The following is a 26,856-nucleotide window of genomic DNA, read 5'->3' on the forward strand; positions in this document are numbered from 1 at the left end:
ATACAAGGAATAAGCAAACAACCTCACCCTTCAGTGTTCTACACTGATACTCATCAGTTGCTCAAAGGCTTAAGAGACTCTTAAAGAGCCTGCAAGACTTAAGCCAGAACCTTATTTTAACTTTGAGAATTAACATTTTTGTGTTTTTTTTTTTTGTTGTTGTCAGTTTTCTAACATCTAAATCGTGATTCAGTTCAATAAAAACTTCTGCCATTTTCATCAAAACTATTTAGAAATTTGCCATACAAGATGACAGCAAAGTCTGCAAGTCTTTCTTTGTATACAGCTAATGACAGAGAAGTCATCTCCAGTGACCTCAGACAGCTAAAGTACCTGTGAACTTCTCATTTCTGCAGGTGTGTTTGGAGGCTCTCCCTAAGCCTCTCTCTGCTGTGCTTTGCGAGCATGACCTGCAAGCCCTGGAGTTCCTGTTGTTCACATTTCACTTTTGCTTTCATATAGGCAGAAAAGCCCATTACATTTGTCCCAGATCAAAGGCAGCATCCATGGCAATGTTATACCTCATTTTATTCCTTGTCCTCATCCACACAAGCATTTTTAGATACAAAATGAACTGCTTCTAGGCTCAAAAAGACAGCCACACAGTTGCTAACTGCCCTGGGGAATGCTTTCCCTAAAAATCAACACAGTTGCTCTTCAGTCACCTGTCACCAGTTAGCTGCAGATATCTGACATCTGTGTTTGCTCTGGGCCAAGGGAGATGAGGAGGAGGCTGTGTTTCAATGATTTTGCAGCTTGCACATCCCTGCCCCCTCACTCCTATTCACCAGGCAAGGGTTGGTCTGTGGAAACCAAAACTGGAAATAAAATAGACAAGTAATGCCTATGATTTTCCCCACAAGGCTCCTCCAGAGTTTTTCCACCCCACCCACTGTGAGTCTTTGGTGGGGTCAAGATTGGAGCCAACATGGGAATTTCTAGAAACTTTAGAAATTTCTAGGTATTTTTTCAACATCTTTGAAATTAAGCATGGAGGGAATGAATGAACAGGAAGAAGCATATAATTAGGAAACAAAATTGTGTAAAACTCAAGCTTGTTTTTGCAGTAGCTCAAGACAGAGTGCATGCACAGAGAACAACTTCTACAGTAAATTGAATTCTAGCTCACATGCAAACAGAGATCTCAGAGCATCACCTGCAACACAAAGCTCCTTGCATGACCAGTGCATCTGTGAGGTATACCAAATGCAGAAGGTCCCCAATTTGCAAGTCTTTTAGGCACTGGAGAAGACCTCTGTTTTCAAACATACAACTTTCAAATATCTAAAACTTCTTTTTTGTTATATTTTTTATTTGTTTTAAAGCTTTTAAAGAGCACTCTTAACAGGGGTAAAAAGCCCTGTTTCTTCCATGAAATCCATGTTTCTTCTATGAAATCCATGTTTCTTCTAAAAGACTAAGGAATCCATGTTTCTTCTAAGAGTCATATTCAAAGATATATACTTAAAATGTACCCTGCCCGAGAAGAAACACCAAAACACAGGAAGAGGGACACCATACTCATAGCAAGGCAAAGAAGACAATCTGGAAAGTGAACAGGGGAAAGAAGGGAGAGATAAAGTCAGCAATAGACTCAGAAGCTGCATCAGAGTAAACCTTGGGGGGTATCATGGAGCTGCTCAGTCACCCCACAATCAGGAATGTATCTTGGGAAGACAGAAAGCCCCATTTGGCTAAAGGATCACTTTTCCCATAGGAAAATGAGATAAAGTCTGCCACAGTCTGACTGCCATGCTCAAGATTGCTTGTGCAGAAGCACTGTGTTTGCCGACTGCAACAGAAGTTGAAAATGGCACTTTGGGAGGGAGGGACTCATGCTATAGAAAGCACAGAAAATGCAACATTATGTCCCTGGTTTCCTGCAGAGTACCTTGTCTGCTCAGTCAGACAGCAGGATCCTGGCTGACAATCTGCTCTTGTTTTCTAAATCACATTTTAGAGATTATGTAAGTTCTTCATTCAGACTGGCAAGATCTGATAAGATGACTCATACTTAATAACGTGATAACATGATAACTCTGAAATCATACAGTAACATGATGTAGTTTCAATGTGATCTACACCCCTATTTTAAATGCATTACAGAAGTCTGATTCTTCCACAGCATTTTTCTGCAGTTCAGAGCCTACAAATATCTAAATCAGAGTGAAGCATGTCTGTGTACGGGAAATTCACTGCAGCTATCTGGACCCTCAAGGAAGAGTCAAATTTTAAGGCTTTTTTTAGATGAATGTGTGCTGTGCAAGAAAGTGGTATTATTGCAAAACCATGCCTTGAGATCTGTTAATGCATTAAGGGGAACACCATTTGATTTAGGAAAGGCAATATTTTCTATATCTAGAACCACAGTTGTGCCATAGTAGATCCATTTGATGACCAAAGGGCAATGAGAAATAGCAACATTTAAAGAGTAGCCCTCCTGCATGTTCTAAGATGGGACTTGGCTTAGCTACTTTGATGCAGACAAAACTCTTCCTGATTTTGCACAGAGCAGTAGCAAGAGCCCCCTTGTTATGTGAGGCCCTTGCATCAGGCAAGTCCCAGGAGCAACAGCAGTTGGTAGCTGTCCAACATGAATCCTTTCCTTTACCCCATGAAAAGAATGAGCAAACACCATTGGGGAACAGAGATCTGGCTACCTCAACTACATTTTCTCTTTTGGTTCCTTGCACATGAATGTCATAGAGTGGAGTTTTGGTTAGGACCTTATGGAAGGTTCCTCAGACTAAAAAGGAATTCTGTGATATGGCTCCCTCAGAAATGAGGCCAAAAGATATGAGGATGCAGTGAAAGAACTGAATGCAAAAAATGGGATGATGCAGAGGTGCGGAGTGGGAGGTGGATGTCCTTCAGCAGTGCCTATACAGTGGAACATGGATTTGGTGGACCGATAGCTCAGAGAGGGTGATGGGTGCATTTGTTGTAAAGGAAAAAAAATCATGTTGGTATTCTGTCGTCTCACAGAACCCCAGGTAGTTAGCAATGGATTGCCTCCTCAGGGGAATCTTAGATAAGTTGATTCACACTAACTTGCATCACACATATTTATATTTGAAACTCTATTACCATTACTGATTATTAGTACTTCCACACTGATTTTTTTCAAGGGAGCAATATAGCCAGGACTACATTAACAGCCCTTTTGAGACATGATGCTAAGGCTGATACTACTGAAAATTTTCTAAAAGTTCAGGATCCTCAAATAAGAATAGAATGCAAAATTTACTTCTGTTAATAATAAAAAATAATTGTTCTAATCAGACAGTTGTATAAAAACTAAAACCTGAATCCTAAAACATTAAAAGACTGGTGTAAAAAAACCTGCATTTACTCATTTTACATAGCATGGATATCAAACTAATCTTATAGCAGCTGAAATCTGACTTTTAAGTGTTTTTATGGAGAAGCAATGTTTTGTCAGCTTCTATATTAAAAAAAAAAATCTTAGAAAGCAGTTGGGCTCTGCTTTCTCATACTTACAAAAGAAGCTCAGCATATTTCCTCTGTTTTCAGTCTCTCCACCCTGTGCAAATTTACCAGGCTATTACTCCATCACTGTCTGAAGGGGAAGCATTGCTTCATTTTTTGAAAGGCCCAGCTTTCCATATTAAAAACACTGTGTATTAAAGGTTTGGCCACCATATTGTAAGTATCTATCTAATTCAAAATTTTAGCTAATGGATAATATTGGGGCTTCTCTTATTACTAGAATTTCTTAAGCCAAATGTTTAGCCTTGATAAATGATAGAGGTCAATAACAGCAGAAATCCTGGTGTAAATTCATCCACAAAGGCAGAGTAGTACTGAAGTCCTCACAAAGGCCTGCTGCAGCCACACAGGCCCTGCCAGCCATCAACCCAGGATCACCTGTATATTTCTCTTTCACAAAGTAAGTTGCTGAAGTAAACTCAGCAGGAGCAGCAGCCTTGCCCAGGTAGCACCTGCAAATGCTGGGAACCGTAGTCATGCAACAGAGCACCCAGAATCACACCACTGCTTATCACCTTCTCTGCTATCTCCTGTGAGAGGACTCCTGCTAACAGTGGAGTTAAAGCTCAGCCTCTTTGACTCAGTGTTTTGATTTCTTCACTGATATCGCAAAGGAGGTCATCAAGATGACAAAGGACCAGGACAGACAACCAAAGCAAACCAGCAAACTGGAAGGAATGGGAATAGGTGAGTGCTTTTTCTCTGATTTTTGGTTTCTGGAGTACAAAACTTCCATGTTAACTCAAATATTATTGCATTTACTTTCTGCTTGAAATAAAGGCTATGAAGCAAGAAGAAGCAGAAGGAGAGAGAGAAAGAAAGCACATAGAAAACAATAGTATCTTATAGGCAAGGTATGAATCAAGTAGTTTACCCAGTTCACCATGAGGAGAAGGGGTTGACTTCCACTTCTGATACCAATTGTATATGTCTCCTTTTGTTTAGGAAGACGTGTTTTTAATTGAATGTCTCTTCAGGAAAAAGAAGGGCATACATTACAGAGGAAAGGCTCACAAATCCTGGCAAGCTCTGCAAGCCTGTAAGACAGTTTGGCAATGTCATGTTTTCTTAAGCTAGTGAGTAATTCTCCAACTATGATGATTTGTCACTTAACACAATCTCTGAATGGTGTCTTCAAGGGAAAAAGAACTTCTCACCTCAACAAAATCACTATTTTCAACTTATGTAAGCTTATGCAGTTTGTCTGTGATTTTAGCTCTGTAAGAAATAATTTTGAAATAAATAGAGTTACACAGTAGGAGCAAAACAAAACATTCATGCTAATTTTCCACCTCCACAATTCTAGGATCCAAAATTTTACATAAAGTCAGTCATTTATATGTAGCAAGTGCCTTCCCTCTTGTGGGTCTCAGAGCTTTTGTGCTTATATTTTGGGCTTTTTGAAATCTGTAGGAGCTCTGTTGCTGAATAAGCAGGCTTTACTCTCAATAAACCACAATTACAATTCCTATCAATAACAAGCAGCACCAAGAATGCTTTCCTGAGAGAGGGGCTCAGAGGGTAGTAGGAAGAAAATGTAATACATTTGTTTCTAGGCAAGTAATGCTGTACTCCATTCAGAAAAATGTCCTGGTTGTCTGTCACATTTGTTCCACCAGGCTGCAGCTCCTTCTAAGTTGATGGTTAGTGTTCAGGAAGCTTTCCTTGCCAAGAGTGGCACGCCTTCAGCTGCAGTTGTCAACGCCGCAAGCCAGAGCAAAGCAGCAAAACCTGTTTGCTGGAGAAACGCCTTCAGCTGGCTGGGACAGCATTTGAGGGTTTCCTCACCTTTTCATGTGGAAGAATATCACAGGATTTAGAACCTCCCAAGGGCCTGCCTCATTCACAAAGTAAAATGATTCACCCATTGACAGCAGAATTGACTAAGTAACAGTTCGGGGGCTCAATCCTTAATCCGAGTGTAATGCTACAGGCACCACTGCTTCTATTTTTATAATCTTTTTCCCCAGCACCTACTAAACAGATCTGCATGAGCCCTGCTCTTGCAGAGTGTGGCTGAAGGGTCACAGAGAGACCAAAAGAGCACCAGGAGAAGCAAGTGAAAAGGGAGCAGAACAGATGGTGCAGGAAACCTGATCAATCTGAGCAAGATCTTGTATGTAAGAGCCTCTCCTATTACCGACATGCCAAAGTCTCAATTAAGCTTCCTGAGACTCTTCCTCTTTTTTTCCCCAGCTCATTGTGATTCTTTTGATAATTCCTCAGACATGTTAAATCTTTATCATTAATCAAGCCATCCCCTGTGCTGGTGCTTCCCTGTCATGAGTTTAATTTCTCAGAAATATAGGCCTGATTTGGTTGTTCTCATTTGCAGGGTGTAGAATCATCAGAGAATGGTACAGAAATTCACAGAACTGCTTCTTCTTGCTGAGGAAGGTTCTTCTTTCCAAGGACCATGTCGGAAAGAAAAGTGACCTTTCTACAGTTCTTGAATGTATCTGCTAAGTTGCTGAGTACCTCCAGCTCCAGAGAAGCCAAAGCACTTGGCAGTGCTATGCTTCATCTTTTTACCCTGTGTCTTCCTTATGCATCCTATAAAGGACATGTTCTGCCATGCTCTTCACAGAAGCTCTGTAGCACTAATGTAGTCCTGTAAAATATCAATACTCCACGCTACTTACAACTGAGCAGTGTACTGCTGAACCCTGAAAAGATTTTAGGATTTTGAAAGCGCCAAATCCTGCTTGTTCAATTCAGTGTTTAGCAAGTGCACCCCTGAAGCTTTCTCTCAAATGACACATATCTCATTTTGTTAACAAAGATAATTCTCAATGTGATCTACAACAAAGACCTGAGAGACAACATAGACTCTCTGGCCTAGCTTAAAAAAACTGTGTTCCTTCAGACTGACAAATGAAAGCAAGTTTTAGGACTAGCAGTTCTGCAGACTTACACACTGTTAGATGAATTGTCCAATGACCATTATGTACCCCTGGGTTAGGGAGCAGAGAAAAGCGTGGCAGGAGCAAACATTCAGTTGTACTCATGTTTTTCTCCAGTAGCAGCAAATGGAGGTGATGTAGCAAGAATGATGATCAATGCAAAATCCATCCTGGATTTCCAAGCACTTGGAAAACTGTAACGGTGATTTGTGTGAATTTGGCTCTACCTTCCACTGAGGTTATAATGGGTCTGACACTGAACCTTTTCACATCTTCAAACAAACCCCATCCTTTTCATAAAGTATCCTTCAACAGCAAAGGCAAAATGCATGTTTCCATTTTTAACATTTTTACTGTTGCACTGTTCCTCACTCCTTGAATACAGGTAGGATCACTGTTGCACAGAAAGAAACAGCTGTTGAGATGCAACCAAGCTATTCACCCTCAAATTTGCTTAGAAGAGCTTAATATCCACTGAAGTGAAGACTCCACTGAGTGTAGTGGCCATTGAACCAGGTCCAAAAGGTCTTATCTGCGAGGCTGGACTTGCTCAATGAATAATGTCACTGCAGCCACTTCCCTTGATGGATGAATTTTGGAGAGGCTAGAAAGATGGGCTGAGGCCAATTGTATGAGGTTCAGCTAGACCAAGTGCCGAGTCTTGCACTTTGGCCACAGCAACCCATATAGTGCTACAGGCTAGGGGCAGAGTGGCTGGAAATCTGCCCAGTGGAAAAGGACCCAATGATGTTCGTCAACATGAGGCAGAATATGCCCAGGTGGCCAAGAAGGACAATGGCATCCTGGCCTGTATCAGCAATTGTGTGCCCAGCAGGAGCAGAGAAGTTCCTCTGTACTGGGCACTGGTGAGGCTGTGCCTCAAGTGCTGTGTTCAGTTCTGGGTCCCTCACTACCAGAAAGATACTGAGGTGCTGGAGTGTGTCCAGAGAAGGGCAAAGGAGCTGAGTAAGGGTCTGGAGCGCAGGTCTGATGAGAAGCAGCTGAGGGAGCTGGGGCTGTTTAACCTGGAGAAAAGGAGGCCAAGGGGAGACCTTTTCACTATAACTCTGCAACTCTAAAAGGAGGGTGTAGCCAGGTGTGCTTGGTCTCTTCTTCCAGACAACTACCAAAAAAATAAGAGGACATAGCCTCAGGGGGTTGAGGTTGGACATTAATAATTTCTTCACAGAAAGGGGGACTAAACATTGGAATGGGCTGCTCTGAGATGTGATGGAGCCACCATCCCTGGAGGTGTTTAAGAAAATATTGGATGTGGCACTCAGTGCCAAAAGTATTATACTTCATGGTATCAGAGATCTTTTTCCAACTAACTGATTCTGTGATTCTGTAATTTTGATTTCTGTTTTTTAAAAAGCCCAAACTGATGAAAATACGCCTCTACACTCACATAATTCTTTCATCATTGTTCTTAATAAGATTTTTTACTTCAGATTAATAAGATCTTAATAAGATTTTTTACTTAAACCCTTTAGAAATCCACATTCTTTTGCTTTCAGTTCACATTTTGTCTACCAAAACATAAAAATCCAAAAATAAGACCTCTTGCTCCATTTTTCTTAACTCAGTATCTCTTATAAGTGTTAGAAATTCTTGCCTGCACTTTTAATGGCTCCAACCTGTGTTTTACACAGATCTGGCACCATCACTCAGAGCAAGCTGAGCAGGGTGCTGAGGTGACAACAGCAATACAATTCTCCAGAGGTAAAAAAAATGGGCCTGGCTTTGCTTTTGCTACAAGTGGGTCTTGTAATAACCAAGCAGGGATGCTCAGGTACACTAGTACTCATTGCAGAGTCTCTGGGGCAAAACCTGCTCTGAAAAGAGACAAAAATCATAGTGACAGGGAACTCTGCATCCAGTCAACACTTTATTAGTTAAACAGCTCTGCAGCAGCAGTGCCAGGGTGAAAACCTCATATTCATGAAGCGTCCATGAGCTTTCTCAATATGAGTGTCAAAGGCAACATCAGCATAAATGTGATGGTGACAACAATGTACATTTCTACACCATGCAACCAGTGCTACAACACAAAGGAGTACTTGAGAAGATGCCTGTGCATCAGGATTAGTAAAACATAGCAGGGAGCTTTACTGTAGCCTCAGGTAAATCTTGGCTACCTCTCATATTTTATTATCTAGATGTTCAGAGAGGACATTTTTAAAGAAAGAACACATATTCTGGGAAAGCATTTCTTAAAAGCATATCAACAATAAGATTTTAAGGTCCTGAGCACTTGAAAAAAAAAAAACAAACAAAACCTCTATTTTACTGAAGTTACCAGGGAGCTTATCTATCACAGATTGGTTGTTTTGTGCTGTTTCTCAAAATTTATTCCAAAATTGCATCTGCCCTCACACATTTTTCATGATAACCTGAGACTAAAACTGGATTATATCGAAGACTCAGCTTATATGTCTCAGCTTGCAGTTCAGAATAATTCTTTAGTGGAGAAATCGCATCCCATGTTTGGAAAATGTTTAAAATATATCCTTTCCTGGGTTTACAACGAAGCGTGTGTACCCTCTCTAACTTTAGAATTAAAGTTAGAAGAATCAAGCACACACAGCCTGAAGGCAAGATGTTTTCCCTGGCTCTTTGTTTTCCTAGAAATTATATTAAGAGAAAGTCTGCACATGATTTACTGAAAAGAAAACAGAAGTATTAACACTGACTTGTACAAAAATTTTGAAGAACAAACATCCCCATCTTCTTATAGGGAAACCAATGCCTTCAGTTCCAGCCCAAACAATTTAAATATTCCATGCTGCTCCTCACAAGCAAACATGAGCAACTTCTGTGGATGAAAGCCTTTACTGTGTCAGATTTTATCTGTAATTTTTATTTGTAGGATTTCTTTTATTTCAGAGCTTTTCTAATCCATTTGAAAATTGGAATAGTGCTACTATATCAATACTGAAAATAGGCATTACTTGGCTAAAAATTGCCAGTGAAATGACACTATTAACCACCTATGAAAAACAGAGGCTGTTTCCCAAGGAAATTAGAAAAATTGTAGAAACTCAGCATTTCTGTGTAAGGATGAAACTTTACTTCCTTTACTAGAATTGAAGGGTTTAGGTTTTTCATTCTTTTAACACAGAGTTGTTTTTTTGATGTTAAGTGATTCTCCAAGGACTTAATTCTCAGCAAGAAAAACATTCTGAACTGTCTTTACAGTGTACTTCTTGAAGTATCAACAATAACTGTTATAATTGAACAATTGGCATCACTCTGAGGTCCTGTCCTGCAGCTGCTTTTTAAAATCTTTTTAAAAACACCCCTGTCTCAGAGAAAAGAGTTCTTCTTGGCAAACAATTTTGAAAAAAATACAGGAAACTTAAAGATAGCAGATTATTCCATGAACAGGCTCATATCCAACTGTGTATAACAGATCATATGCAACTGAGTCCCTAATAAAAGTTCCTAGACCTGACTTTGAAATGATGTAGAAAAACCAGTGATATAAAAGCTGCCCTAGAAATGAGCCAGCAAGAATTTGCATTCAAATGTAAGCCAGACAAAAATACAGAGTAACATTCTGTGGCTGACAGTCAGAGGACAAAAAGAGTATAAATGCTTCACTCAACTATGTATCAAGTTTCCATTTATCCCTAGAAACACATCCAGCTATGTGCCTCTAACATAATATCACTCATCAACTGAGATTAAAATTAAAATTAAACCAAGATTTAAAGCAGATTATATTTTAAGATTACTATGATGAGTTCCCTGAAAGTATGCAGAGATCAATGCCTCATGATGCTTACCCACATACAGGTGAGGGGTTGGTGGTAATCCCACAGGACAAGCAGCCTGACTACTATTCTTTTGATGAAGAAGATGAAGAACAGGACATCCAGAGGTCTTAGAGACTGAGCCCACCCTGGCCACTCTGCATGCCACCAAAAAAACTTGCAGGTCTGAGTTCAGTGGGGCTGGAGCTATGGAGGCTTCAACAGCTGTACGTGAGCCATGGCATTGGCTGGCTCAGTCAACCCAGGCCTCAGTTCTTACAAGCATTTATGTAATCAAAAGCACTGAATGGCATGTTCAGAGGTCTATGTAAACTAAACATCTATAAAATCTGACCCTGAGGATCTGAAAACCTAACAAAACTCTAACTAGGCAAGTACTGGTGCTCTGACCAAAAGAACTACATGTGTGTTCTCAAGCAAGCACAATTCTTATTAACATCAGTGCAGTATTTGGCACGCACAACATGTAGATTTAGGGAAGGTGCATGATTAAAAAAGAGAGAGAAACTCCAGAATATTCAGCTGGCATGCAAAAGACTTTGGAAGAAGAGCTCTACCTATTATGGAAGGCTCTCAAGTCTTACAACTATGGTTTATTTCCTCTTAAGATATTCAAAACCCAAGCTGTAGCCTTTGGACAGCTGAAGTTCAAAACAATGTGCTACATACACTGCTGAATATTTGGCAAAGTAAGTGAAAACAAGACTGAATAAATCACATGACCAGTAAAGTGGAAGCAGGTGTGTAAGAAAAAACATTCATATATGGTTGGATGTATTGTTATATACTTGGCTCACAAATCTTCATTAACCTGTGAATGCCCAATTCCTAGAAGTGTTCAAGGCCAGGTGGGATGGGGCTCTAAGGAACCTGATCTAGTGAGTGGCATCCCAGTCCATGGCAGAGGGGGTTGGAACTAGATCTTTAAGTCCCTTCCAACCCAAACCACTCTATTGTTCTGTGATTCATTAAAGTCTGTTCTTGTTATACTTTATTAGTACTGGACTTATTGCACAAAAATAGATGAGGAAATTCCTTCCAAAATTACCCATTTCTGTTCATACTGGTTTATTTCATTAGAGTGAAAAATGGCCCTAGACAAAATGCAAGCTAGTATAAACAGCTAAATAAAACCAATTACAAGCAGGATGGGAATTTATTGTAAGGTATACACCTCCAAAGCAAACCTTTAACTTTCAAGAAATGGATCCTGACAAACTTCTTAGTCTCCAGAAAGATAATTTTAAAAAACCAAAAATATACATTTTTCCATGTGTGATCCTCTCCTCTCCTCTCCTCTCCTCTCCTCTCCTCTCCTCTCCTCTCCTCTCCTCTCCTCTCCTCTCCTCTCCTCTCCTCTCCTCTCCTCTCCTCTCCTCTCCTCTCCTCTCCTCTCCTCTCCTCTCCTCTCCTCTCCTCTCCTCTCCTCTCCTCTCCTCTCCTCTCCTCTCCTCTCCTCTCCTCTCCTCTCCTCTCCTCTCCTCTCCTCTCCTCCCCTCCCCTCTCCTCTCCTCTCCTCTCCTCCCCTCCCCTCTCCTCCCCTCCCCTCCCCTCCCCTCCCCTCCCCTCCTTTACCCACAAATACAAGCTGAACTGTCATACTGTATAGGCATTCCAAGGACATTGATATCAGTCTCTAACTTCTTCTCTCTCTAGATATGAAAACCTATAATTAATGCCAAACACTGAAAAACATGCCGGGAATAACTAGGGATCACACTGTGGGAAACACAGAGCTTTCTAACATACTAATTCTTAATCTAATCTTTGAAAACATTTTCTGCAAGGACATGCACACATTTGATACTCATTCATTCAACTGTGTCATGGAGTATATTTGCATTTAAAACCAGTCAGATCTCTTACACAGACACCTGGACATTTCTTGTTTAAAGAAAGAAAACAGAACCTAGAAGACCTATTTTAGAGTTATAGTGAGGAATGACACAGGGTCTTATTTAGAAATTAAAACTCAAAATAAAAAGGGAAAAGGGTGAAAAAGAACATGCTGACATTTTTACAGGATGTAAGTGTACTGAACTGCCCTGACCAATTTTATTAAATTTCTGCTGACATTTTTCCAATTGGATTTCACTGGCAGTGCACTTAGACAGTTTCATCTCCTCTCAGAAAGACTTGTTTCAGTCAAAACTCCTGATTATTTGCTAGTATGTCGAGTCCAAAACAGAAAAATCTGTACTGTGAATTCTTGTATTGATGCTTCGCACCGCTCTTGAGGTGTCTGGAAACGGGGCTGGTTCCTTCTAGTTGCGAAGTGTTACCACTGAGATACAGCTGGGGAGGCAGCAGTGAAAATTACTGCCACCAAACTTAGCAGTGATGATGTTGTCACATCTCTCTAGATAGCAGCACTTTTGAATTTGCCAAGGCAAGACATCCTCTAACCCTTCTGCAAACTGTCAATACTGGAGCAACCTCAGAAAGAAGTCAGAGGGACAATTACCCCTTGCCTTACACCTTGTCTTACACCATATCTGGGTCTGGAGCTGAGTCTCATCTTGTTTTGCACTGACAGTATCTCACCTTTACCCGCAGGCATCTCAGCAGTCTCTGTGGTACATACAAGGCAGGAAAAAACAGAATCCTCCAGATCTGAATGCTGTTCCTCTCATAAGTTCACACACACTTCCACCTGCCCAATTGCAAGTAAAAGGCACATGTTGGCACGAAAAAGAAAAATGGAAGTGCTGACGGAGTATTACCACTGAAAAATGTCCCTACTGTGTTTAACTTTCTGACACTTCTGATGCTGTCAGTGCAGTCTAAGGTTTCAATAGCATTTGTATGAGACTGCATTGAAGGGTCAGAGCAAGCTGGCATCTCCAGCCACAGTCCCATGATGTGTACAAAGCCAAAGGCAATGCTGTGAACCAACCCTTAGCAAAGCGGCCTCCTATGTGGGGACTTTGCTGTGTGCCAAATGGAAGGGCATATTTCACTTACTGTCCTGGGAGGCTCAACATGCCACTGTCCTGGCTATACAGAAGGTTGGGCACAATTTCTGACCCACGATTTTCTGCAGCAACAGAAAAAGAAATTCTGCCACACACAAGAGGTGAACACACTTAAGTCTTGTAGGACAGACAAACATATTGCTCCTTGGTTCATCTACACTATGGACAAGATGATCTTTCTACAATTGCCTTTTAAAATGTAACCTTTTCATTAGAGCAGAAATGCCTCTGATGAAGCATGAATGCTGGTACTTCTGTAACTGTTCCTCTTTGTAGCCATGTAACTGCCCATGTCCACAGAAAAAATGGCACAGAAACAAAGCACTCAAAGGCTTTACAAAACACAAGACATCTGAGAAGTCTGAGCAATCCAAATTACATTTGCAAAGGGCAAGCACCACAGTTTTGTAAGATCCAACAGCAGCATGAGACCAAACTGAATAGGTCTGTTCCCCCTTTAAATGTCTTTTATGAAACTGCTTTTAGACCAGTTAAAAACATGAAGTAGGTCCTTCTGTTTGGCCCTCAGAGATGGAAGTGTGTCCACCTTTGTTAAAACCAGGTTTCAAGCTACACCATAGCACACTACAGAGGAGTCTATTCCTGTGATTGCTAAAGCAAGCAGAATGCTAAGGGGCATGAAGAGAAATTTAGCCTACTTGCAGTCTGCCAGACTGGAACAACTAGACTTTGGAATACTTCTAAAACAGATGCAAACAAAAATAAAGCCTCTCACAGCATTTTAAAAGGCCTGTGTTTAGAAAGCTGTGCAATACAGGGATAAATCTGCCAAAGACAAAAAGGGAAGAAAGTAAAATCTCTTGGCACAGTTTTGGAAGATGATAGATAGGGAAAAGGCAGTCAAAAGATGTCTCTCTCTGCAGCACAGCTGTGCAAGTTAAACATTTCATAGCTAAGAGCACTGTATTTGGTAACTAGACATTAATTTTTGTTTGTTTGTTTGTTTACGTAAAGCTTCTGGTTGTTCTCATCCAGAACATCCAGTCCTACAGACTGGGCAAGATGGACAGTGCAGGGCAAGGGGAAGGAGAGCAGCCTCTGGGACAAATACAACATTTGGCAGGCAGGATTGGTTCTGTGCCAGTAACTAGAAGTGATACTTGAGCCAACCATGTGAAGATTCAAGACGTGCAGAAGAAACCCACTCTGGCATTGCTCTCCAGAGCAGATCACTCGGGCCAGTGGCAACAAGTGAGAGCATTGGAAGATACCTTGTCACTAGGCATATAGTGCTTGGTGAGACTGACCTCCTCACCTGGGTGGCTGCAAATGCTTTTCAGTCAAACATGGTGCAAATCTGAACCACAGCCACCACTGGGCAGCATCCAGTGATGGGGCTGTATTTATTAGCTTCAGGCTTTACAAACAACCAGTTCACTTCCTTTATTTATGGAATATTTGTGAAGCCAGTAATGCACAAAGTCTATAGCACCAGCAGTTAACATTAGGAAAAGACTGATTTAAGAAATGAATGTAAGCAAAAGGCTACCAAAATCCCCAAAACACAGATATATATTTAAATGAATGTCCATAAAGAAGACAAGTGGCCATGTCTAAACCACTGCACTTAGCTTCTCAATGAAACAGAGCAGCGCTGTCGCCTGCCTATGCTTTAACAAGTGCTTCCACAGAAAGTTAAAGACTAACTTTAAAAACTTCTATACTGAAATACACTCTTAACCCAGATGCTTAAATCAAATATGCACTGCCAGTTTCAGCAAAGGTCACATGCACCTGTAACCTTCTTAATTCTTCCTCATATCATTTGACTGCTATGATTTGTAGCCATCATTTCAAGTGGTTTTATCATTTGGCATAAAAGCATGCAGAAATATATGAGCTATCTAGATCCATCCAGGGAGACTGGTAGAAGGTAATGTGAAGGTTTCCAGTATGGTTCAATTTCATCAGCTTCCTTCAGCCTCTGCACATGCTGCTGCCATGCATGTCACTGCCAAGTGGCATTCCCAGTTGACAGTCATATGCCAGATCCTGAGTGATGCATAGTGAGGGCACTCACTTGATCTTCCTTGTACCTTCCCATTAATGGCACACTAAATTCCTTTGCCACTAAGGTTAACAAACAAAATGTAACTCACTAGTGTGGTAGTTTGCAGAGCTTTGAAGGCAGAGGGGATTTTGGTCAGGTGCAAGAGCTGGAGCCACCATGTGTTCTCCTTGCTGCGCGGCATAGAGGGAGAGATGGGAGCTGTCTTGGTGAGCCTGGCATGCATAGATGCCCGCAAAATTAAATTCACAATCCTTTTAAACCATTCCAAACCACCCTTTCGACAGAAAATCAAGATTGCCCTTTATGGCAGTTTCTAGAAAACATACTCTGTTAACTGTGAAACATAAGCTGGCAACCAGACAGGCCAAGGGTTTTATTTACAGCAGCAGTTCCTAAAAAACTGTCCCCTCCAGCAGTCTCAGACTTCCCACTCACAGCCCACTCAATCCCCAGCATGCACATCAGCAACCTTTATGAACACAAAACAAAACAGAATAAAACAGGATTTTGTCAGAACAAATCCTGTCTTGCTACAATTGTCCACCCAGTTACTCTGTACTGCTCTCGCATAACAAGCAAATGTATCCCATAAGAAAGAGCAAAATAACTTTCTGCCAGCAAAATGCAGGCATATTTTTTGCATGGACAAACCTGGTGGCTTGCATGCTGCAAGTCCAGTAGAGTGCATAAGGTTCACGTGCACTACACACATCAAGCTGCATTTCATGATGAGCATCAGGCAGCACCAGGAAGCCCTTGCATTGCCTATTTTTAATTTTTGCTGTTTAGCTGTAGCCCCTTTCTCCTGAAGATATCACTAAGACACCAGCCTCAAAAAGACACTGTTGAATATTGGTCTCTCCTCTTACTAGGAAGATACTATTGCTTTAACCCTGTCTGTGGGGAAGGGTTTTTTGTGTCTCATTTCCACCACAGGGGTAGCTGCATGAACAGTGAACAGAATCAAGACAGACTATTGCAAACTGCTCCATTCCAGAGGAAACTGTAGTGTTCTATCCAGAGAATCTGATTCAAAATTTGATTTTCTCTTGAGAGATTTATACCAAAATACAGTAAGCTCCTTCAGGAAGCACCAGTCCTGAGCCATATGGCTTTTGAGAAAAACTCAGTTTTAAAGTTCCACCTTATCCTCCGACCTTAACACCACTCTGGCATGTAAAAACCTGATTATATGGTGCACTGGATAGTCTCTTCTGATCAAGTTAGATTATCTCTAACTTGAGGGGCTGGAAACTTCTTTGTATTTTTTGAGTTGTTTTCATCCTTCTCTCAATTTTTTTCTGAGGATATTACTCACACTTATTCCCCAGAGTTCTCAAGCAAAGTAGAGTTTCAAAAGTTGAGGCTTTTTTCTCCTCCACAGTATATTCTCATAATGAACTACCCCAAAAATTGAGCTAGCAGTGCCATGGCAGCCAGGAGGGGCAAATGTGTCCAAGGGTGCATCAGGCACAGCATCACAGCCGGGCAAGGGAGGGGATTGTCCTGCTCTGCTCTGCTCTGGGGCAGCCTCACTTGGAGTGCTGGGGGCAGTTCTGGGTGCCACAACACGAATAAGACACAAAGGTAATATACAGCATCCAAAGAAGGGCCTTGAGGATGGTGAAGGGTTTGGAGGTAAAGCCATACGAAGAATGGCTGAGGTTACTTGGTCTGCTCAGCCTGGAGGAGACTGAGGAGAGACCCCACTGCACTTAAAACTTTCTCATGAGAGGAAGCAGAGGGGCAGGCACTGATTTCTTCTCTGTGGTGACTGGTGACAGGATTCGAGGAAAAAAACATGAAGTTTAAGTTTAAACAACAGGGGATGTTTAAGTTGGATATTAGAAAAAAGGTTCTTCACCCACAGGTTGGTTGGGCACTGGAAGAGGCTCTCCAGGGAAGTAGCCACAGCACCAAGCCTGACAGAGTTCAATAAGTGTTTGGACAATGTCCTCAGGCACATGGTGTGACTCTTGGGATGTCTTGCACAGGGCCAGGATTTGGGCTCAATTATCCTTGAGGGTCCCTTCCAAACTACATATTCTGTCAGTCTATGAAAACTGTTTTCCAGCAGTTGGCTGCCCTCAGAGCACAGAAACACTAGTTTCTTACAGCAACTGATCATAACTGCTGCTTTTCACTGTCTTGATATAAAATACTCGGACCATTGCACACTGCAGTCAACTACTAAATGCAAACTTTGCTTTTTAATGACAGAATTATAGCCTTAGCAGAGAAAGCAAATTATCCAGAAGAACACAAGCAAAGGAGTGGTTTACAAAATAAAAGCTTTTCTCAGGCAACTCCTGTACAGAAAGTCCAGACAGCACCTCCCTGCTCTTCTGATACCAAGCAGATTGTGTGAGTATCAGGTGTCTGCTCTACACTTCTATCAGATAAAATAAATAACACACAACTAATGCAGAATATCAGTTTCATTCTGTTCCTACTTACTGCATGCATTACCTTATCTCTAGCTGAATGCAAAACAGCTGCCCAAACCCATCACTGGAGAATGAATTAAATTTCCTTGGCAGTAATATTATTATATATGCAGCATGTATACCTAGTGCTGCCTTTTCTATTTTCTATCTTAAGCATCTTGGAAATGTAAAAGCAATTCAATTTGTAGCCTACTCAAATACTTTCTACCAAATAATCTAATGGGTCAAACCATGTGAAAAATGGTAATGTCTCTTTCTTTTGTCAGTCCTCTGACAGAAACCAGGAAAAAAAATACATCCCACACAACAAAACCAAGGCATTGTTTCTCAAATAACGTGTCACATTAGCAGAAATTTTACTTTGACATCCTCCTGAATTCTCAGTTCCTTAGAGTATAATTATACATTCAGCAAAAGTGATACACTTCTATTATTTTTGAGAAAGTATCTTGCACAAGCAAAGTATAATTAAAAGTAGCACAGCTTTTAACACAAATGAAACCAGAAAGTATCACGCTTGAACAACAGTCACCGGACAAAACTGCTGGACCACTGATGGCTGTGAGAGTCTTTCAAAGCGGTCATTAAGTAGAGACAAAAGGTGAATCAAGCAGATGAAAATGACCTATTTAACTTAATTTACTTGACATTCAATAAAACTTCAACAATATACCTCATGCCTTGGGGAGAAGGCATTAATTCTCACAAAAGCATTATGCAATGGGAACAGCAGACCTTCCTGATGCATGAGCAGGACCTTCCTGCCAGAGGGCTCTGACATAAGTCATGGGGCCTGTGCTGGATTTGGGCCAGGTGGAGTTGATTTTCTTCACAGCGGCTGGTAAGGGGCTGTCTTCTGGATCTGTGCTGAACACAGGGTTGATAATATAGAGACAGTTTTGTTACTGTGAAGTACTGAGTCCTTGAACACCAGGCCCTGAGCCAAAGCTGACCTCTAGATGAACCCTGCAACCAAATGTTATATGATATTTGTATCCGTTCATTAGCAAAATATGCATGATAATTAGCATTATGATATTTGTATCCCCTCATTAGTGGAATATGTAGTGTGATAAGAATGAATTTATCTTTTTGTGTTTAGAGGCCAGACAAGGCCATGAAGTCAGACATCTGGCTTCATTTGGAGATATATGGTCAAAGCCAACTCCGTTGGCTCCTCCTTGAGCCCTGGCCAGGCTTTGGGTAGAATCCAAGAGGAGGATGAAACCTTATGTTTCCACACTAGAAGGTACATAAGATTGTTTACTCCACAATATAAAAGCCAGCCCTTCTCACAGCAAAGATGGAAACCTCGCTTACAAGTGGACACACCATGTAGGATTTCCCAGTTACCAGGAGTGGCCCTCCAGTCCTTCACCGTGACCAGGACTCCCCAGCTGATATGTGGATGTGGATGTTGGTAAAGTACTAGGGTAACTGGTGATGTATCTTTCTTAATCACTACAGGCAATCTTTTGTAGTAATGATTAAGTGCGTTGCTTAGCTTATCCATTTGTAATCCTCTGCTGCATTGAATTACTTGAGGATGGTGAATTACAGTAAATTACACTTCTTCCTTAAAGTTGGTGCATGTGTCTGTTGTACTGACCCTGCCCACTGGCAGAATGTATTGCTGAGCAGGGCTTACACACAGCCAAGGCCTTTCCTGCTGTTTGTACGTCCATGCTGGTGAGGAAGCTGGGAGTGCATGAGAGGTTGGGAGGAGACACAGCTGGGACAGGTGACCCCAGCTGACCAAAGGGATTTCTAAACCATGTGACATCATGCTCAGTATGTAGAGGTGGAGGGAAGAAGGAGAAAGGGAGGAAAATTTGGAGTGATGGCATTTGTTTTCCCAAGTAGGTGTTACAGATGATGGGCCCTACTCTCCTGGAGATGGCTGAACACCTGCATGCCTGTGGGAAGCAGTGAAATAATTCATTGTTTTATTTTCCTTGTGTGCACGGCTTTTGTTTTCCCTATTAAAAAGTCTTTATCTCAACCCCAGAGTTTTCCAGGTTCTATACTTCCGATTCTCTCTCCAGTCCCACTGGTGGGGGAGTGAGCGAGTGACTATGTGAGGGTTGGCTGCTGGCAGGGGTGAAATCATGACAAGGGCCTGGGTCCGACCCTCCCAGTTGCTAGTTGGCTGTGAGTAGACTTTTACACCAGCCAGTACTGCAGACCTCTGCTCAACCCAATGCCAGAAACACTTTTCCTGGGACACCCACCCTGGACAAAAAGTGCAAGACCAGAGGGAACTCATTGCACCTACAAACTGCAGTGTATAAATCTGACAACCCACAAAAACCCCAGATAAAAGTTAGGCTCCTCCACACAAAATCCCTGGTCCCTCTGCACAGTCAGGATGTTCCCACCTATTACCACCCACCCCCTATTAAGGGTACCAAAGGCTGCCCTAATTTTATGAAAAGATTTCTGTAGTACCATCAAGGTAACCCTGTGTGTCCTGAAAGCCTTCCTGCTGATTTGCCAAGCCAGTCCCCAAACCTTGATAATGACACCTGTGGGGGCCAGGGCAGAGTATCATTTAAGCAAAGACTCCAGTTTCTTCCTCCTCACTGGAGTCTCAAGAGTTACTGCAGATGCTCCTCTGTGTTACTGACAAGTCTCTTCTGAAGAGTGATGGGTACACTGGACACCCTGATTTTTTCTGAAGACCTACAGTCTCCAAAAAGTAAACAAACAAACTCCAGCTCAAGTGAGAAAAATAAAAGATTGGCAACTCCCTTGGAACACATTAATGAAGATCACTGCCCAATGGCCACTGGTTGTGGAATAAAGGGCATTTGATGAAAAGGACAGATATAACCTAATATTACAAATTTACCCCAGCTATGCTGGAGGGAACAAGCAAACTTATCTTCCAACACAGCACAATGTAGTCAAGTAATGAAATTCACAGGTGGAGGTAGACAAGGAAGGAGACCGAACAGCTGATGTCTACATGTGCTCACTCAGACTTTCTGCTTTTTCATTGTACTGGGACACTGGTAGTGCACCAACAGTAATGAAGTAAAACAGAGAGCAATTTTCTTTGCTCTCACCTTGTTAAAAGGCATATTCCTTGTGCCCCATGTGGATCTCACAGCTGCAGATAGGGCACTAACATCAGGGCAGAGACACAAGGGGAACTGCTGCAATAAGGGAAATCAAAGCCTTTCACTGAAGGAGCAACTTCTCCTCCACAGGGAAAAAAAAAAAAATTGATCCCACAGGACCAGTCCTGATACTTTAAAATGCACACATACAAGACGGATTTATACCTCTTTGTTTCATAAAGCCTGATAAAGTGGTTCCAGGTTTTCACCTCCCCCATCTTTACAGTATTATCCCATGTAAATACTCCTGCACCAGTTAAATGGTGTGTAAACTAAGCTAACCAAACACAGCCAAACTGTTTAATCAGTATTTAGGAGGTCAGCAGAGGTGACACAGTTTTAGAAATGCCTGACTGGAAAGAGGTCACTTAGCTTTACAGAGTTAACTATCCAACAGGTAAGCACTGAATGTTAACACACACAAACACAAAATGCAATGGTTAATCATGCCTATCTTTGATATGTGGATCTGAGGTGCTAGTTTTCTTTGACTCCTGGCTAGACTAAAACAAATTTTGGCCATCTTTATGAGACTGTTCAAATGCATACAGCAAACACAGCATGTTAAAGCAGTTGCAGAACATTGAAGAGAACTCAATTTAAGTGCAGAATGTTACTTGCAAATAAGGGGCTGGGTGAATAACCAACCTCCATATAAACTACCTTCTGCTTTATTTCAGTAATGCTCCACTATATCATGGAGCTGTTGCAAAACATTACTTATTTGTAATGCTCAGTATAATGTATTCTCTTGCAGTCAAAAACAAATGGTAAATCCAAATGTACAATTTTTTTTTCCCCTCTACCAGGCCACCATTTTAACTTCCATACATGTGAATGCGTTGCTAAGAAAGGCTCCTGTACATTGCCATATTAAAATCAGTCTCATTATTTCTAAATAGATTATTGAACCAGAGGAAAAAAGCTAACTGAAGGGTAGATTATTCAAGGAAGAAAAAAAAAACAAACCCCACCCACCAACGGGGAAGAAATGCTTTGAACTTAATTATCTAGTAAAACCTGCAAGCATTACTTGACTGGTGCTTCTGTATCTAAGAGGTTAACTCACCTGCATTTTGCTGTATAGTACCATAATGTCTAATATGTCACAGGAATGAGCCCTTACACTGTTTATGGTGAGACAAAGGGAAAAAAAAATCTACCTCCTGTGTGTTTATGCATATTGCATTTATAATTTTCTGGCCTTCTTCACTCGCCCTCACAATATGTAACTTCTGTTCCTCAAATCAACACAAATTTGTGAAAACAGAATATCTGACCCAGGTCTGCCCAGCCAAAAAATCTTTGTCACCAATACTTCAATCAAATCACACTGCCTGTTCAGCAAACACTTGGCACTGTGCCTGATTCTTAGGCTGATGCCAAACAACAGATCTGACAAAATGGGTGGAATACTACATTGCTTGTTTAATTCATAATATTGAGTTCAGAGAAAATTTGTCATTTATGGAGTCCTTAGCTGTACACTGTTATGAAGCAAAGCTGTGTGCAGAAAATGGAATTTAATTGAAAGACATTGCAGACACAAGTTATTTGCATGAGGCTTTTTTGCATGACTTCGTTTGGGACACTAATTTTAATCTTGTAAAGAGAATCTACATTGAAATGCGACTTGAAATCTAGAAGATTTGGAAAATATTCACCTGACAGTGGATAGTTAATAATAAATCATTATAAACACAAAACACAACACTTCTTTTTAACTTGCTTTTTTCCACAACCATTACAGTAATAGTACTTTTGGAAATAGTACTTTTGGAGAGCTGGAACTGTTAAACTTGAGTGGTTTGAAATTGAGTCATCAGCACTCGTCAAGTCTGGTAAAATTGCTAGGATACACATATCCGACAGAGACTATGCCAACCACTTTACAGAACAGTTTCAATTGCAATTTACTGTTACACAATAAATGTTTGCCTCCTGGGTTTAAAAAATTAACACTGGCACTGTAAGAGCTCAGTTTTTAAAAGCACACCCTTGTTTTTATAGTTACAGATCAGAAAGTTTTAAAAAAAAAGAAACCAGACATCATTCTTCCCCCTAAGAGAGCCAAAAAAAGACAGTGTGAAATCTAGATTTTGAACAGGAAATACTCACTTTCCTCATTAAACATGAAAAGAGGGAGAGTCTATAAAAAGCTTTCAGTTACAATAAAATCTGAGCAAATATTTAACCTCAGAGTGTAGAGCGGCATGACCTGGTATGACTGTGGACTGCCATAGGGGACAACCTGCATGGTGGAAAACAAAAAACATTCCACTGCATGAGTAGCTGGGGCATCTTCTGTACAAAGGCAGCTTAACAGCAAGCATCAAAATCTCACAGATAAAAAAAAAAAAAAAAAAAAGAAAAGAAAAAAAAAAGTGCCAGCTTCTGCATTTTGAGACAGTTCATTAATTTTTTTCCATCCTGCAATATTTTGCAAATTCCAAGCTATGACATTTGGAGTGTTACCAGCTAAAATATGCTGGCTCCTTATGGTGTGTTGCAGCAGATTTTGCAAACTATCACAGGGCGATGAGGGTTTTCTCTACAGCTTTGGGAGAACACTTGTAACATAAATACACCCTCTCCCCTCTGTACTTAGACTGCAAAGATACCAGCAGTATAGAAATTACAGTCTGTGACTTCAGGTTTAAGGAGAGGAGAAAAACAGAAAAGTTATACTGCAACACCAAGCACCAACCAAAATCAGGAAAAGATTAGCTCTCTCATTCTAGAAACTTGCTATGCACAACTGCACAGAAGTACCTGCTGTAGTCCAGGGAAATTATAAATGCCATGCCAGTGTGTGGTTCAACAAAACAGAGGAGGTTTCTCACTGTTCCAGTCCTTTTCTGCACCAGCATAACAGATATCAGCACTGTGGCAAGGACAAAGCTGAAGATATGCCAATCAAGAAGTGTTTTCATTTCAACACAGTGCTTCCCTCTTTATGCCACTGACATCCCTCTGCACACCTATTCCCATATCACACTGGCTAATTGTAGGGGGATACAGTATGGGTAAAGGAAGGTGGCATAGAAGGTAATCTTATCCCCCAATGAGTTACAGCTAGACCAGTTACTAAAGATTAGAAGCAGGCCTGATATTAACAGGCCACACCTGTAGCCAATAAGAACAAGTGGTATAAAAGAGTGGATTGGTGGGATCTGGAGTCAGATGGCTGATGCAAAGACCAGGAACAATCAGTGCTTAGAGGAGCTGCTTGTGAGCAACATCGAGGAGGTATGCAGCTCTGGCAATATGAAATCCTTGCACTATAATGATGTTAGAACTCATGCTATCTAAGACAACAGCTAATGAGCTTGTTTTGATGCCTAGCCCTGACCTTCCCTCCTACCAAAAATTGTTCCCCATCCACATCAGCCACAGGGTGAAGTTACCTCCTTCCCTCTGCACAGCATTTTTTGTTTTCAAAAAAAAAAAAAAAAAAAAAAAAAAAGAGAGAGAGAGAAATTGCTACCCAGCTTGTAATGTCATCATTTTCATAACCTAGCACAGAGCAGAACCCTACATTTTGCACCTCATATCCTGTCATCTCCAGCCCAGATCGCCACCCTGTTAAGATGATTTTGAAATTTGATTCTGTCCTCTCATATCTTTGTGTCTTTTTCTGGCCTCATGCTCTGCACGAATGCAATACAGAGGAAAGTGTGTTATTTCTTACACTGTATCATTCAGGAAAATACTGGATAGGGCAGATTCCAGCAGAACCACAGCTCACTCATCCCATAAGTCAGACACCTTCTGTGCAAGACCTCTCTTTCTCTCTCATCTGATGATGGAATGTCATGTACATTCTGTCACATACATGTTTAATAGTAACAATAAAAATAATAATGCATAATGATAAAGTGTATATACCATGCTAATGGACCATATTATATTTAATAATTCAGAATATAGAACAGACTTTCAAAATAAAATTATATTAATTACATGTATTATTGATCTTACATGTGTACATGTATTTTTAAATAAGCATAATTTTATATTTCTATACTATTAATATTTATATATGACACACCTTTACATATATATAAAATATAACAGCCGCTATTTTGGATCACTACTGAAGGACCTATTAAGTGTTATTTACAGTTTGTAAACCACAGTCCTCGACCACGTGGAAATTTACACCTGCAAAATAAATGTCTGGGTTCAGCAGAGCCATACTACAAAATCTGTTTTTTTCATTGGAGACAGGGAGGGGGAGATTCCAACTTAAAGCAGGGTAGCAGTCAAGCTCCGACCTTTTCCGGGCAGCTGCTGTCTTGGCACTGCTCAAATCTATCTTGGTTTACAGCTAAGAGGTTATTGCCCTGCTCTCCCTGCCCACTTCTTGGGTATCCCTTACGACTGTCCAACACAAGAGGGCAAAGTGACTGAGATTTGAAAACACCTTTGGCTAGAGCAGCATTAAAACAACACTGTGGTCCTTCAATAAGTAACAACTTTATTTGAAGGAGAGCTTACAAATGGTTACTCGCATGAAGGGACACCATTAGCAAATGGCTGTATTCGTAAACTTTGCAATCTATGGGAAAGAGGAAGAAGGAGAATGGGGGAAGAGAAAGAAAGAGAGAGTGAGAGAGATCACTGGTGCTGGATCCAGCCAACGGGGGCGTTCGATGTTCTGAAGTCCCTCACAGTGTAGCTCGCTGTCCTTTTTCATGTTGGTTGCTTTGGGCAACACCCCCCACAATGCTTAAACAGGGAGGGGGGTGGCAGCCAATTTATATGTAAATGAGCAGTATCGGGAGGAACAAAGACATTACAAAGACTCTGGGTCTAGCATAAGGGCGGAACAGGACCGTAGTCACTTTAGCATCACTCTAATCTGGTTGATTGCAGCAATAAGGATCTTCCAACTCCTCAGGCACACCATCCACACATCTCATGGCCTGTCTCATCGTGGCTCCAGTTACTTCATTTAATTTCACTTTATTTCATTTGAAACCTCTAACCTACTAGATCATCAGTGGTTTTGCTTTTCTCCAGCCTTAACCCCATGAGGATAGACAGTGAAATTGGAAATTACTCAAACCAGTTGCTGTCAACTTTAAATATATTTCGAAAAAAAAACTGCTGTAGAAAACAATTATCTTGGAGACCTTTCTTGCCTATTTCTTTCTTGGAGATGCAGCTGTTCTTAGGTCAAGGGACTGAACAATTAAGCTTTCAAAGCACAGCACTGGTGATGCAAGAAAGCTTCCACTGGACTAGATGAGAAGTAAAGTCTGGTGTACATTTTGATGTTTGATCACTGCTGTATGGTTATGTTCCTGTTTTCAAAACAATATTAGAGGTTTGGGGTTTTTTTTAATGCCTGATTGTGAACACTCATCAAAGACACTCACTTTACTGAAGATCATAGAGGAAAGCAATAGAGCAGACCATAAAAAGAGAAAGAAAACAATAAATTGATGAAATAAAGCTGGAGAGAAAATGGGACAGGAATCTCTTTCCTCCCCTTATCTCTTCCAGTTATGTTGGGTACTGTTTGTAAAACAGACATATAAAATATTTAAGGTATGATGACTGCTTTTAGAAAATAATTGCCTTGAACAATAGAAATAAAAACTTGCAGAAGGTCACAGAACCCATTCATAGTGAATACCATGAATCTAATCCCGTGATTAGAGGAGAAATTTTGTTCCTGCAACTTTTCATAGGACTAAAATCCGAAGATGACCAAGTTCAACAGAACTCGTGATGTCTCTGAGCTAACATCAGTCAAGTGAACAAAAGTTTGAGATCCTGCCTGTTCCTAAACAAAAAATAAGAAAATGGAATAAAGTGGGAAGAACTCTTCAGCAATACAAGGACCACGATAAAAACTTCAGTGTCATTTACAGTTTGTAAACCACAGTCCTCGACCACGTGGACTTACTGCGCAGACAATGTGGAAAATACCTGTAACTGAGAATAGCCCTAGATCACTCAGAGGAATTTCTTAGCATACAGTCAGGCAAAGCAGAGGCTCTACAAAGATCAAACTCAACTCAGGATCTGAGATAGGTACTTTTATCCATATGATTCACAGAGGAAAACACATCCTAATTGT

At 40.9% G+C, this 26,856-nt stretch overlaps 1 protein-coding gene across 1 annotated transcript in view; it reads right to left on the bottom strand.

Annotated features, from left to right (window-relative positions):
• KIAA1958 (KIAA1958 ortholog) overlaps window positions 1-26,856 on the bottom strand; it is a 65,963-nt gene that overhangs the window by 35,514 nt on the left and 3,593 nt on the right. The window lies entirely within an intron of this gene.

This window comes from Haemorhous mexicanus, chromosome Z (assembly GCF_027477595.1).
Source record: "Haemorhous mexicanus isolate bHaeMex1 chromosome Z, bHaeMex1.pri, whole genome shotgun sequence".
NCBI lineage: Eukaryota > Metazoa > Chordata > Aves > Passeriformes > Fringillidae > Haemorhous > Haemorhous mexicanus.